The 15,719-nt window shown below is 42.6% G+C and overlaps 1 protein-coding gene across 19 annotated transcripts in view; it reads right to left on the reverse strand.

The window, feature by feature from the left end:
- The window catches only part of DLGAP1 (DLG associated protein 1), a 782,615-nt gene that overhangs the window by 279,742 nt on the left and 487,154 nt on the right, over positions 1–15,719 (reverse strand). The window lies entirely within an intron of this gene.

Genomic DNA, 15,719 nt, shown 5'->3' on the forward strand with positions numbered 1-15,719 from the left:
ATTTGTCTGGAAGCAGAATCTTCTGCAGAGCCTACAGATAAGAATCCAGCCCAGCGGGTATCTTTTTTTAGCCTTGGAAGGCCTTGAGTGCACCTGTCAGCTGAGCCAGGCTGTGCCCAGACTTGGGACCCACAGAAATGTCCACGTTTTTAAACTCTTTCCCCATAAGACTTTGAACTGAGGTGGCTGCTGATGTCATGAACTCTGTTTTCTCTTCCACCCTTCCTCTCTCTGTGCCTTCCTTTTCTTCTGCTTGTCATCCATCCATCCATCCATCCATCTACCCGCCCACCTATTCATCCATCCATCCACCCATCCATCCCCTTATCCATCCTTCCACACCTAAATGATGTCTGTTAGGCACTAATTTAGGCATGGGAGATACAGAGCTAAATTACTGAGTGATTAGTAAAAATGGGAAAAAGCTAAGAGAAATCTCTGCCAGTATGCTTTCACAAAAGTGGTACCAAAGCTTCAGTGATATAGCATTTCAAATGGGGAAAGCTTTCTTCTCCTCCGTCTACCCTTTCCTAAGCCTCAAGTTGGAGTTCTTCTTCCTATAAATCTTTATATTCTTTGTTCAGGTATCTTTATGCAGCTTCTTACTTCTCCTTGTATTCTATTTCTCTAACTACCCAGTGTTTCACTAGACTATAAACTCCCTGAAAGTCGCAGCTGTTTTACAAATCTTTGAATTCCCTTCTCCTCTCAGCTTCAACCCTTGAATACAGCAGATCCTCACTTTTTGTTACTTGATCACTCAGGAAAATTCTTCATGATAAATCCTATTACACGCTTTACTTTATAGTAGACTCTCCAGGTTCCAACAAAGAACTGTCTCTTGCAGGTAATAGGCACCCACAATGATAATTCTTTAAAAACTACACATTCCTCAGAGAACTCTTAAGGTTGTAACCCGAAAGACTTTTCTAATGAGATGTTATAAGGAAGAAGGAAAGTCATCAGTTTTAAGTTTTTAAGGAGAAAGCTACTTACTGTTTTAAAATGTTTTGTTGAAATATAGTTGATTTACAATGTTGGGTTAGTTTCAGATGTAAAGTGATTCAGTTATATATATACTGTTTTTTTAACATTCTCTTACATTATATGTTATTACAAGATGTTTAGTATATTATTGTAGGTCCTTGTTGGTTATCTATTTTATATACTGTAATGTGTATATTTTAATCCTAAACTCCTAATTTATCCCTCCCCCACTTCTGGTAACCATAAGTTGGTTTTCTATGTCTGTGGGTCTATTTCTGTTTGGTAAACAAGTTCATTTGTATCCTTTTCTTTTAGATTTTGCATATAAGCAATATCATATCTTTATCTATCTGGCTTACTTCACTTAGTATGATAATCTCTAGGTCCATCCATATAGCTGCAAATGACCTTATTTCATTCTTTTTTTTATGGCTGAGTAGTAGTTCATTTTACATATGTACCACACCTTCTTTACCCATTCATCTGCCAATGGATATTTAGGTAGCTTCCATATCTTGGCTATTGTAAAGAGTGCTGCAGTGAACATAGGGATTCATCTTTTCAAATTATATTTTTCTCTGGATATGCACCCAGGAGTGCGACTGCCAGATCATATGGAGAAAAAAATCTACCTAATTTAAAGCATGCTGCTTCTGCTGCTAAGTCGCTTCAGTCGTATATTTAAATTTGTAATTTAAATTTGTTAGTGGCCCTTATTCTCTTTCGGGGACATGCTAAAAACTAAGGACTTTGCTCCAGAGCAGGGTGAACACAAACACCCCCCTCCTTAATGTTTTAAATTCAAGAGTTCACGACCCCCTAAAGTTCATTCCTTCACAACCTGTCCACAGTTGCAGACTAAGAGCACTTGAATTAGGTGGATGGGTGTGCCCTGCCTTCCTGCATCTAAGTTCTCCTCAAACCCCACCCCATTCTCCAGCCCACCACATGGTCTTCTCTAGGTAGGATCACTTCCAAATCAGTTAGTTAGATGTGCAGGCTCATCACTTCTACTACTGGGCAGTCCTGGTGCTGTATCTAATCTTCCTGGGATGCCCCTGGGCCTGGAAACCCTGTTCCTCTGAGGGTCTGCATTACGGAGCCCTGCCCTGTAAGTTTTTCCATAAAGGCGTTTTCTGGAAAGCAAGCTTTCCAACTGGCTTGCCAACAACAGCGTTTTTTGGCTTGCAGGACTGAAGAGATCTCTTTCCAGCCCTCAACATTGGCCAAAGAACACTTGGTTTCAGGGAACCATGTGAGAAAATACAACTTTTGCAGTTTGGTGAGTAAATAAATGTGGCCAGACAGCATGTTTTTGGTGACACCATTTCCCTGAAAACAGAAGATTACAAAGTCCATGCTGGTTATTATTCCATGAGATTACTGCCTGTTTTCTAAACAGGTGATTCTTTTCACAACCCAGAATGGTGTGACAACTCATTGGCATCCATCCATCAGAACATGGAAGAACTAGAAGATGTGAGTAGCAAAGTGGGTTATTTGATGTCACATCATGACTAGGTGGAGGAACAGGTGTTCCCCCAGGCAGCCCTCACTCTCACACGGCACACAGAAAATTCCTGGCAAGTTCTGACACCTCTGAGCACCGGGGCATCACAACAGGATGTTGCCTTCTCCAGGCAAAGCCAAATCTAGTAGCACTCAATGTATTAAAATAGACAAGAAACAAGTAGAACCATGCAGTCCAACAGAGCTTTCTGCAGTGCTGGGCATGTTTATATCTGTGTTGTCCAATACGGTAAACACCAGCCACACGAGAGGACTGAGCACTAGAAATGTGGCTACGGGGACTGAGGAGCTGAATTTTTCCTTTTATTTAACTTTAATTACTGTAAACTGAAACAGCGACATGTGGCTGGTGGCTACCATATTGAACAGCAGCACAGAACAAGGCTACTTGATTTGAAAGGAACCCTGGGGGCCGCCTGCCCTCATTTCCCCAATAGGGAAGTTTCCTTGCTCTCTCCCTGACATGTTTAGCTAGCCTCTTGTTACACATTTTTAATAACAAGAAGCTCTTTTTCACCTTGCTTGGGATCTGATGCTTTTGTTGGGAAAAAAATCTTTTCAGTCTAACAGCTGCCTCCTCAGGTGTATGAGCTGGGGATACAGTGTTTGCGTTTCGGTGTGATAAAGCCATTCATTATTCCCTGGGGTTATCTTCTGACCTGCTCCTCCTCTGCTCTTCTCACGCCCGTGGACTTTTCGGTCTCCCAGGGAGGCCCCAACTGCCTCTCAGTGGGAGTGCAGAATGGTGCTACCACCCACAGAATCCAGGTGAACCCATCCTGCTGGCTGACTGCTGAAGCTCAGGATGATGTGTGAATGTGAGAATGTTCTTCCCCCAGTGGTACTCACTGTCCTCCCCAAGTGGTACTCGCTGTCTGTCCAGATTTCTTCTCCGGGGCCTGGGCAGCCCCACCATCTCTGGGGCCAGAAGCCTGGTTCTTGGGCTCAGCCTGGTTGTGGTCTGAGGCCTCCCATGCACCTTCTGGGGCACCTGACCCTGCTCTTCCTCATTCTCACACCATTGCTTGTCCTGAGATGCTGCCCAGAGAGTTAAATTGCTTGGGCTTGGCCTCCAGGCTGGACTGTATCCTCTGTTTTGGGGAAACTTGAGTATTTCTGAAAAAATTCCATATCACCTAGTCAACTAGAGACTCAATCATGGCCTCCATTTACTTCTTCTCACCAGTTGGTGGTCATTGCCCCATCTGTGGGAGAAGGCAATGGCACCCCACTCCAGTACTGTTGCCCGGAAAATCCCATGGATGGAGGAGCCTGGTAGGCTGCAGTCCATGGGGTCGCTAAGAGTCAGACACGACTGAGCGACTTCACTTTCACTTTCCACTTTCATGCATTGGAGAAGGAAATGGCAACCCTCTCCAGTGTTCTTGCCTGGAGAATCCCATGGATGGAGAAGCCTGGTAGGCTGCAGTCCATGGGGTCGCACAGAGTCGGACACGACTGAAGCGACTTAGCAGCAGCAGCAGCAGCAGCAGCCCCATCTGTTTGTTCCTGTCCCATGCTTGTCTTTCCCTTTCCCACTTTAGTCTAGTCATCTCTCCCAGAGTTCAGTGTGGGTCAAACAGTTGCTAAATAAATCTTGGTTGAATGAAAGATGTTGAGAATGGTTGTCCTTGTATTGTTTAACATTTAAATATAGAACATTTAACATGATCTGCTCGCAATCAAGACTACAAAAAGGGACCGTAGATTATGATAGCTGGGTGAAATCATCGCTGGTTGAATCTAAGAAATATAATGTTTACAAATATCAATGAGAATTAAATTGGCATGATTTAATTTTAGTGAATTCTTTCATTTCTTAGTTACTTACATGTCCCTGTGAAGTGAATAACATTTCCTTCTTATGCATGGGGATATTTGATAAAATACTGAACCAAGAGAAAGCGGGAGCTGTTGAAACATTAAGACTGTATCTATAAATTTAAATGAACTTCATCTGGGCTTAAATAAAGGGAGTGGGCATGAAATCAGGGCTTGTTAAAACAATGAATTCTCTGTGATGAGACACACGTACATGAGGAAGAGTCCAAAATGAGTTGAGAAGCAAGATCCTAAAGACTCCGTGACTCCCATGTTCATCACTGAGCGTGGCACTTTTTATCCTGATGGAGTTCAGAAGCTGGACCATCCTGTCTTGTTATCTGCTATTGGAATTTAGTTTAAACTCTGCTGATATTCCCTAATAGTACTATTTGTCAGATATATTAATATGTACCCCCTGCCAAATGGCCCACTTAACTCAGTTATATAAATGATTAACAAGCATTCTAAAGGTTGACCATTAAAGAGACATATTTTTTCCTTTGGACTTGTGGTAATTTAACAAATAGTAAAATTTGCGAACGTCCCAAATATTTAACCATTTGGGATGTGTGGAGCTCCCGTCCCAGCAGAATTTTGGCTCCAAATACGCCTTTGAGATAACTTTCTGGTCTCCCCAAAAGACAAAAATAGAAAGTCACACTGCCTTAGAGAGAAATTGGGTTTGGGAATTCCTAGCTTCCTTCCTCATCATTTCAGTGCCATTAATTTTTATAGAAGAAAACATCTCTGAATTAATACAAGCAAAGGATATTAAATGGGCAGATAGTCCTAATGGGGACATAAACTTTTAGTGTTTTAACAATGCTATAACTACAGTCAGGTTGGCAGTCTCAAGGGATAAACAGTATTGTTTCTCACTGAAAAAAAAAGAGCACAACGGCCTTGAGTGATGGCTTTTTCCATCGGCTGGTATATAATTTTCCAGTTACATGAAATAATATTCTATTCCAAATGCATTATACATCTGACTTTGCAAATGAACCTCATGTGTTACTTGCTTTCTAACATGACGACTTTCCAAACTGGATTTATTTTTATACCTAATCATAGAGGTGCAATCTGTTTTTTCATCAGTTAACCATTTAAAAAATTTAACATTTAAATTTGACAATTTAAAAAATTGTCATCAAATTCTCATCGAGAAACAATTCTTCAGGAGAAGATCAGAGGTATATACCAAGCAGAGGCAGCACAGAGTGGTGGAAGGCGAACAGATAGTGGAATCAGACCAGGGTTTAAATCTCCATTCTGTCGTTCATCAGCAACACAATCTTGGGCAAATTAATTACCTCTACTTTGTGTAAAACGGGGGTATGAATAGCTATCCTAATATAACTTTTAGAAGTAAGGACAATATATGTTAAGCATAGGCCTACTGAACTTTCTCAGTAAATGTCAGTCCTTCTATTTCTCCCTGTTTGTCCTCCTTCTTCATCATCAGCTTATTATCCTTGCCATCATTCATTATCCCACGGAAGTGCCTTGAGCATGGGATGAAGATGAGGAAATGTCCAGTCTGTGTCTGGGCAGAGCGCTGGCCTGGGACTGAAAGGCTTGCCTGTTCTTAGAGAAGTCAGTCCCTCTCTCTGGGTCACAGTGGAGGAAAAGGAATGAAAGTGAACTTGTCTGTTCAAGTCAAGAAGTGCCTTTATACTGTGAGCCAGTCAGGACCCCGTGGCATCCACCATCACTTGTTGTAAGGAAAGTCGGGGCCTGGGAGAGCTGCCAATTACATTACCAAGCTTGGGACCTAACTACTAACATTTTTGGACTTTATCAGGGTTTTCTGATATATCTGATCTATCAAGAGTGGATACACACTCCTCTCCTCTGCTCCATCCTGGTCCCTCTCATTCCTGTGTCTCTACCCCTCCCTCAACTGCATCATTAAACTCTGCCTTAGCATGAAACAGTGACTGTAGCCCACCAGGCTCCTCTGTCCATGGGATTTCCTAGACAAGAATACTGCAGTGGGTTGCCATTGCTTTTCCAGGGGATCTTCCCAACCCAGGGATCAAACCCAGGTTTCCTGCACTGCAGGCAGATTCTCTACTCTCTGAGCCACCAGGGAAGTCCTTAGCTTAGGCCTGCTTAAAGGGAAAGGAATGGGTAACAGGTTTCAAGCTGTGCTTTGGAAGCTCCCCATCCCCCTGCCCTTGAGGGAAACTTGGATGCAGGGCAGTGGGTGGGAGGAGAGGAGATTTAAGTTTGAATTCTCCTAGTCTTGTTTTCCAGGTAAAGAATCCACCTGCAATGCAGGAGACACAAATTCAATCCCTGGGTCAGGAAGATCCCCCAGAGAAGGAAATGGCAACCCACTCCAGTATTCTTGCCTGGGAAAATCCCATGGACAGAGGAACCTGCCGGGTTATAGACCGTGGGGTTGCAAAAGAGTCGGACACAACTTAGAGACTAAACGAAAACAGCAAAGTCTTGTTTCAGTGTGACTATTACAGTCAGCTCTTGGTATCCAGGGATGCTCAAGTCCCTTATATACAATGGTGTGGTATTTGCACGGAAGCACCCCACTCCAGTACTCTTGCCTGGAAAATCCCATGGATGGAGGAGCCTGGTGGGCTGCAGTCCATGGGGTCGCTAAGAGTCAGACATGACTGAGCAAATTCACTTTCACTTTTCACTTTCATGCATTGGAGAAAGAAATGGCAACCCACTCCAGTATTCTTGCCTAGAGAATCCCAGGGACGGGGGAGCCTGGTGGGTTGCCGTCTATGGAGTCGCAGAGTCGGACACGACTGAAGTGACTTAGCAGCAGCAGCAGCATGCACATCTTCATGTACTTTAAATCATCTCTAGATTACTTATAACACCTCATACGATGTAAATGCTTCACAAATAGATGTAAATACAATGGAAATGCTATGGAAATAGTCGCTGGCAAATTCAAGTTTCCATTTTGGAACTTTCTGAAATTTATTATTTTTCTAATATTTTCCATTCGTGGAACCCACGGATACAGAGTGGGGACTGGTCTGGGTTTTATACTTTCTGTTTTATATGAACAAAGAACTCCGTGGTTAAAAATGTCAGAGGCACTGGCCTCACTGTCGTTTGCAGTTCTTTCTCATATTTGTGTTGGCTGTGTTCAGTTCACAAAGAGGAAAGCCCCAACAAGATGCACTTTCTAGAAAGCTTAGCAATAGACTAAACCATAACCACATTAGGCCCAGTGCCTAGAAAGAAAAAATCAGAGAGTGGGGCTTGTGGCAGAAATTTTCTTTTTTTTAATTTAAAAAAAAAAAAAAGGTCTTTGGGCTTCCCTGGTGGCTCAGTGGTAAAGAACCCTCCTGCAAATGCAGGAGACATGGGTTCGATCCCTGGGTTGGGAAGATCCCTTGGAGAAGAAAATGGCAACTCACTCCATTACGCTTGCCTGGGAAATCCCATGGACAGAGGGTCCTGGTGGGCTATAGTCCAAGGGGTCGCCAAAGAGTCAGGCACGACTTAGCGACTAAACAACAACAAATAATTGCTGTACAACGTTGTGTTAGTTTCTATTGCACAACAGTGTGAATCAGCTCTGTATAAACATGTATCCCCTCCCTCCTGAGCTTCCCTCCAGCCCCACCTCCCCATCCCCGCCACCATCGCACCCCTCTAGGTCATCATGGAACACTGAGCTAGGCTCCCCATGCTACGCAGCAGCTTCCCACTAGCTATCTATTTCACACATGGTGGTGTTTATATGTCAGTGCCACTCTCTCACGGAGAAGGCAATGGCACCCCACTCCAGTACTCTTGCCTGGAAACTCCCATGGACGGAGGAGCCTGGTGGGCTGCAGTCCATGGGGTCGCAAAGAGTCAGACACGACTGAGCAACTTCACTTTCACTTTTCGCTTTCATGCATTGGAGAAGGAAATGGCAACCCACTCCAGTGTTCTTGCCTGGAGAATCCCAGGGACGGAGGAGCCTGGTGGGCTGCCGTATGGGGTCGCACAGTGTCAGACACGACTGAAGCGACTTAGCAGCAGCAGCAGCAGCAGCCACTCTCTCAATGTGTGGCAAAGTTTCTTGAGTAGACAGAACACCAAGACCAACACCTGTCTTGTGCTCCATGATTGAGGGACCCTGATGGGGGCAGGGAGGGGGCAGTAAAAGGAAGTGAGGAGTGTCCCCACCCTCTCTACAATGGAGGAGACTGGGGAACGCTAGTTAATCTCTCTGAGCCTCAGGTTCCTCACCTATAAGCATGGTCTGGGGACAATTTCCCATTGCAAATTATATAATAAAACAGCTAAACCCAATTCTCCTTTGCTCAGTAAGGTGTGGAGGAAGGGAAGGAGTATAATTAGCATCATGTGTCTAAAAGGGTTTAAGGGTCATTTCGGTGAGGTCGGTGAAGGCTGGTGTTATGGTCCTGCCTAGCTGGGCACAGTCTTCCAGGAGGTTCCATGACATAATCCTGGGAGATTTAAGAGTGTTGTTGGGGTAGCACAGGGGACTAAGAAGACAGGCCAGACGGTAAATGCTCTCTGTGAACAATAACAGTTTGGAGGAGAAACGCAAAGTAGTTTCAAATTTCCTATCCCGTAATAGCCATAGGAATTGGTGATCTGGATTTACCAATGGAAAAGAAATAACAGTTGGCTTTGGGATTTAAAAAAAAAACTACAACGCAGTGTGAAAGTAAAAATACAATGAAAGCTTGTATAAGACGTTTTTGATTGATTGTTCAGTTCATGAGATCGGCTGGCATGAAATAAAATGTTTCTTTTTCTGGGCAGTGATTAGATAAGTCGAATATGGTGAAGCAACCCACAGGACCGTTGTCAGCCTACAGATCAATCGTCAGCCTACGGATCGGGTTTTTCATAAACGTCACTGTGCAGCCCTCACAGAGAGTTCTTGTTTCTGGTGGATTTGTTTCACCTCCTTTGTGAAAGCCTTAGAGAGAAGGCAGCAAGCGGGAAAATCAGCTATTTATAGGCATTTTTGACTAAAAGTGTCTGCTCGGCGTGCCATGAAATACTTCCAAGAGGTGGGAGCACAGGAAACGATCTCAAATCACCGAGAAGCCTGGAGGAGTGTGATGGGGAGAAGAATTTTCAGAAAGCTCAAGTTCATTTGCAAACAAATGACAGTTACTTGCACTGACACCCCCTGAGTTACCGAAAAGCTAGCTGAACTTGTATTAGTTAGGAGAGGAGGAGAAGGGGAAAAAAAAGATAAATTATCTAAGGATTACAAGTCCTTGGGATCTTTTAAGGGACTTTAATGGGGCCAGCAGGTGGCCTGTGATGGAGCTGGCTTCTGAGAATGGAGAGGAGTGATCAGGGATTTAGGACATGAGTCCAAACAGTGATGGACCTGTTGTCATCTGCCAGCAATAGTGGAAGATGACACTCATCGAAGCTGCTCTGGTAGAAACACTCATCAGAGAACCAAGAAAGGAGGTGAGTGGATAAAGTCCCCTTTAGACAAGCCCCAGAGCTGTTGTTGTTAAGTAATGTACAACTCTGGACTGTAGCATGCCAGGCTTCCCTGTCCTGCACTGTCTCCCAGAGTTTGCTCAAACTCATGTCCACTGACTTGGTGATATCATCCAACTATCTCATCCTTTGTTGCTGTTAAGTAAACTTGCCCTGTGGACTAACCAAAGCTGCCTGTAGTGAGGCAGCAGGGTCTTGACAGACTTAAGATCTGAAAACAAAAGTAGGTTTTGTTTAAACATACATGAAAGCTTGAGGAGATAGAACAACAGAAAAATTGTGTTCTATCAGCAAACATGGAGCCATGGGGAAACCTGACTGACAGAAGCTGAGCTGTCAAAAGATGTACCCTTTGCGATCTTTTCATCTGCAAACAAAAGCTTTATGTGTTTAGCTGGCATTTGGGGCAGGAAGCCTTAAATCTACCCAGTGATGGACTTGTCATCCGACTTTGGGAAACTGCTTTTCTTTCCCACAGAATCAGATATGTTCATGCTAACCTTGGTTTAATGAAAGTTCAGTCAAGCAATATGGAAAAGAAAAAGTGGTACATGAAGCAGGTGAAGAAGCAACAAAGGACGTTAACAGCTGAGGATATGAAAACTCAAAACGTTTCACACTGTATTTTTTACTTTTTCCACAAATCTGAAATATTTTTCTATGACCTCAGCAAACACAAAAGTCATCATTATGCCCATTTTGCAGATCTAAAAATGGAGGTACTAAGTAGAGGGAGCCCAGAGTCCTGTGGGAAGTCGTGGCAACATTAAAGTCCATGTTTTCATTTGTTAGACTCTACTGCCCCCTTCAGTATGTACAAAGATGAATCTGGTCTGCTAGTTCTAGAGTATGGGTAGAAGGGTGGTTCTTAGATGGACCTCTGCCCTGGATTCTTCCCAGAGTAACAGAATCAGAAGCTCTTGGATTGATGCCACAAATCCTCATTTTATAGACATCCTCAAGGGATACTTGTGCACACAAACCTAAGGATCAGTTGCCTAAATATTCAATGACAGAGTAAGTGGCCACACATGTATATGACTCTGCACATGCAGGGAAATTCGGCATCGTTGTGCTACTGTTTACCTATACGGATGCCACTAGATAATGCTCTGCACAGCACTTCCAACTTCAGAGCTAGATCTTCTTTACACTGGCTCACTTTTGACCATCAAAAGCGATGACCAAGAGATCAACCTGGAGCCTTTGATGTCTCCTATGCATTATTTCTTTCACATTTTCTAGAGTTACTCTGATTTAATATACTTGGCCTCATTGTCCTATATATTCTCTACTATGCGTCACATATTACACACACACACACACGCATTACTTTGGAAAATACAGTTTCAGCTATGCTTACGATCTTTATTCTAGGAAGGTGAGGTGAGAGGTAAGAGGACTGGCCGCCAAGACAATGGGAGATGCCAGAGAGAAGTGTGTTGCCCTTACAACCCAGTCCCAGGGCTCTGAGTGTGATGCTATTCCCTTTGTCCTCTGTTGGTACAGGATTTCCTCCTAATAAAACCATCGGGATGCAGGAGAGATGGACAGGGATAACAGGAACAAAAATACCCATTTCTTTTATTTAGACATTAAAAATCCTACCCTGCCATGTGTAACCACAGAGTTACAGACTGCAGGTAATTATTTAGTTAACAACTGTCTTTATCACTTGTGAACTTTTAAAGAAACAGCCATGCTTCAAATCTAACTTTCAGATTAGGTCTTGGCCCCTTTGTGCCTTGACCTCACTGCCTTAAATGGATGGAGTAAGAAAGGATAAGCTGGCCTCTGAAACGCGCCTTAAAGGTTTACACAGATATGAAAGACTTAATGGGCAGCAGCAGGGCAGTGAGTCTGCTAGGCTCAGCCTGCTGCTCATGAGGTGACTAATATGTGTTAGTCAAGGCATCTCCTTAGGGTTTATTTTCCCCACTTTTAGAAGGAGTGGGTTGGACTAAGTAACTGCAAATAATTCTTCCATAAGGGGATTATTAGGTGAGAAATAGGGAGGTGGAAAGATGCTATGCCCACCCTCCAGGGAGGATTTTGTGAATGAGAGGGAATACCAGTGAGGCCTTCCAGTGAGGAGCTTTGGGAATACTATTGTAAAACTGTCATTTTTCTGAAAAATAAATAAATAAAACCTTCCTGGGTCTCTCATTACACACCTTCATATTTTAGAGACCTGGAGAGTAAAATCAGGGAGGAGTTACACAATCCTGAAAGTATGTAATTAACGTTGGATAAAAAACACGAGAGGAACAGAAGTCATTTCCTGTCATTGTTATTGGATGACTCTCTGTATGAAAGGTGTTTATCCTTATCCCAGGGAAGCAGGACACCTCGGACTTGTTTATACTGCTGGTCTGAGATTTAACGTACTCCTTGTAAGAGGGAGGTAAGGAGTTTTCTAGTGGGATGCATGAAAAGTTTGTTTCCCCACTTTAAAGTCATTCTGCTTTTGTGAAATGGTACACTTGAAACAGATCTTATGTCATGAATCAGAGATGGAAGAAAGCATATGCATGAATGCATGCTTTATTAGTATGGCTACAGGAATGCCTATGCAGATATAATGTGTCTATATGGACCTAGACACATGCATACAACATATAGTAATCCTAGACTCCACACAGCTCTACTTCCTGGATGGCTCTGTGATAGTCCCCGCCTGAATTTTGTAGGAAGTTTCCAAATTCTGGGAGAACAAAGAGTATAAGCTTCAATGGACAGAGAAGAGTGACTTTAAGGTACATAAAAAAAAAAGATATGCTTATCTGCTGCTGCTGCTAAGTTGCTTCAGTAGTGTCCGACTCTGTGCAACCCCACAGACGGCAGCCCACCAGGCTCCCCTGTCCTTGGGATTCTCTAGGCAAGAACACTGGAGTGGGTTGCCATTTCCTTTTCCAATGCATGAAAGTGAAAAGTGAAAGTGAAGTCACTCAGTCATGTCTGACTCTTAGCGACCCCATGGACTGCAGCCTACCAGGCTCCTCCATCCATGGGATTTTCCAGGCAAGAGTAGTGGAATGGGGTGCCATTGCCTTCTCCAAAGCTTGTCTAGAAAACTCATTTTGTGAATGTAATTAGAAGTCGCTTTATTTTAGAAATGGAAACAAGGCAGGGCATTTTGCTAAATTCTAACAAATAGTAAAAAGAGTCCCAATTTAAAAAATATAGTTGTATATATTCTTAAATTTAAAAGATCAGAGCATCAGAAGAGGTCTTTCCTTGGTCATGTGTTCTCCAAGAAATCAAAGTGTTAAAAAACAGTATAAAAAAGAAATTGGCCATGGTCAATGAAGGAGTGAGCTGAGTGTCTCCTTACACTCTGATCCCTCCTTTTCCTTTGCTAATTGTTTAAAAGTAATTCGCTGTTTTTCTTTTATTGGAGTATGAAATATACAGTTGCCTTACAATGTTGGGTTAGTTTCTGGTGTACAGCAAAGTGAGCCAGCTATGTGTATACCTATATCCTCTCTTTTTTGGATTTCCTTCCCACTGAGGTCGCCACAAAGCACTGAGTGGAGTTCTCTGTGCTCTACAGTAGGTTTTATTGTTGTTCAGTCCCTAAGTCATGTCTGACTCTTTGTGACCCCATGGACTGCAGCATGCCAGGCTTCCCTGTCCTTCAGTTTCTCCTGGAGTTTGCTAAAACTCATGTCCATTGACTGGGCGCTGCCATCCAATGGGTGATGCTGGGAGATGCTCAACACCAATAATTATTAGAGAAATGCTACAATGAAGTATCACCTCACACAGGTCAGAATGGCCATCACCAAAAAGCTACAAACAATAAATGTCGGAGAGAGTATGGAGAAAAGGGAACCCTCTTACACCGTTTGTGGGACAGTAAATAGTAATTAGCTCTTTATCTTTACCTTTTAGCTGCAAACTGGACTGGGTTGAAGGAGAATAAATCATTTACTGAAAAAATTAAAGCACTCCCTTACCATGGTTTTGGTCTAAGAGTTTATTAATATGCACTTATAAAAATAGAGTAACATGATTTTTCCTATGTCCTAACGTGTTCCAAATAACAGTTAATAGGAACACAGCCTGCAGGTGGGGAGGAGGAAAGATGGTTTGAGAAGCAGATAAATGAACGCTTGATGTGAAGTCCGACATGCATTTTATTTTTATCCAACAGGAAAAGTTACGGGTTCAAAATTTCAAATAAGTAACATAATCATAGTAAGATCATATAACTTCTATTGCATCACAGTAATAGTAACCTGATTTGACCTGAAAAGGCCAAGTTTTATTTCTCTATGAAGTTATCCTGGCAAGTGACAGGAAAAAAAAAAAATCTGACTGTTCAGAGGTATTGTAGTTTGAACCACACGAAGTTTCTGATTTCAACTGTTTAGAACAAAAAAGCTGGAATTTCTCCATGGTTCAGCTCATATCAATAAGCACAGTAAATCTACAGCACAGAGGTTGTTGCTTTTTGAGCCTAAAACCAAAGTGGCAAAAACCCTAATCTAGTCACCGAGTCAAAGCCAGCCTGGCAATACTGCATATATGTTTAGTGGCCCTTGTAATACCTCAGGGGCTTCCCTGGTACCTCAGTGGTAAAGAATCCTCCTGTCAATTCAGGAGACCTGGGTTCAATCCCTAGGATGGGAAAATCCCCTGGAGAAGGAAATGGCAACCCACTCCAGTATTCTTGCCTGGGAAAAACCCATGGAAAGAGGAGCCTGGGGGTCACAAAAGAGTCAGACACAACTAAATGACAACACAACAAAATAACACTTCAAGCAAAAAACAAAACAAAAAAACCAATGTGTTCTACGATTTGTAAGTCATTGTTTGTGTTAGGTTGTATAAAGGCATGATCTCAAATGGACCAGAGATTATGGATGAGTCTTTCTTTACTGAATGGTAAATGTTTACCCTGGCTCCTGAATTTAATTTGCAACTGATCAAACTGTGCTCTAAGGAGAAGAGAGAAGGAGGAGATAAATCCTCTGGCCACTAAGAGATACAGGCTAGTTGTTGTCTTTTACCCTGCTAACCAATGCTAGACCTCCCGTGAGTAGACTGGATTCTGAGGGATGTGAAAGCCTGTGTGGGAAGAACTTTGACTGTGGCTAACTAAGGACTTTTGGTGCTGCTGAAAATGTCTTTAGAATAATGCAAATTGCAGACCAAGAATAGGAAAGTTTAACAACTTTCAAGAAGGCTTTCCTATTTCTTTTCAATCTTTCTTTTCCTACCACTCACTCTGAACCTCTGCTTTCTCACAGAGTTTTGTCAACTGTCCACACCCCCAGCCCCAATACTGAGATGTGGGCAACATCGAGAATTACAGAGAATCAGAGAAAGAACCACCACTGATTCTACGTGAAAAGTTAAGATCAGGCAGAAGTAACCTCATTTTTCTATTATATCAAGAAACAGGGACATCTCTACTAAGACCAGGGAAAAATAGGGAGAAGACTGTACAAGCCAAATAGGAAATACATTCAAGAATTTTGAACCACCCCACCCCTTTTTTGCTGGATTATTGAGGCAATTTAAATTGAAAATAAAAAAAATCATCTACCTAGTTCATTTTTTTTTTAAGGCAGCAAGGAAACATTGCAGTAACCAAAGTCACTAGTAGAATTGCTCAGCACAGTCACACATTTCATCTAAAGTAGGTTTTAAAAACTGACTTCACAAAATTTAAATTGTTCTAAAACAAGAGGAAGGAAAACCTCAGAGGGGACAGAAAACCCCACTGGGCAGAGACTGAATAGTCTTGAACAGCATTTTGAAAAATAGTTGTATCTGCATTGAAAAAAATAGTCCTGGGTTCATGTCTGTTATGAATGACTCTTCAGTGATCTTTTGTGGAGTCTTATTTAACCAACAGGGAAAAAAAGTCACAAGAAAATCCACAAAACCCCCAACCATCC

This window comes from Bos taurus, chromosome 24, assembly GCF_002263795.3.
Source record: "Bos taurus isolate L1 Dominette 01449 registration number 42190680 breed Hereford chromosome 24, ARS-UCD2.0, whole genome shotgun sequence".
NCBI classification, from domain to species: domain Eukaryota; kingdom Metazoa; phylum Chordata; class Mammalia; order Artiodactyla; family Bovidae; genus Bos; species Bos taurus.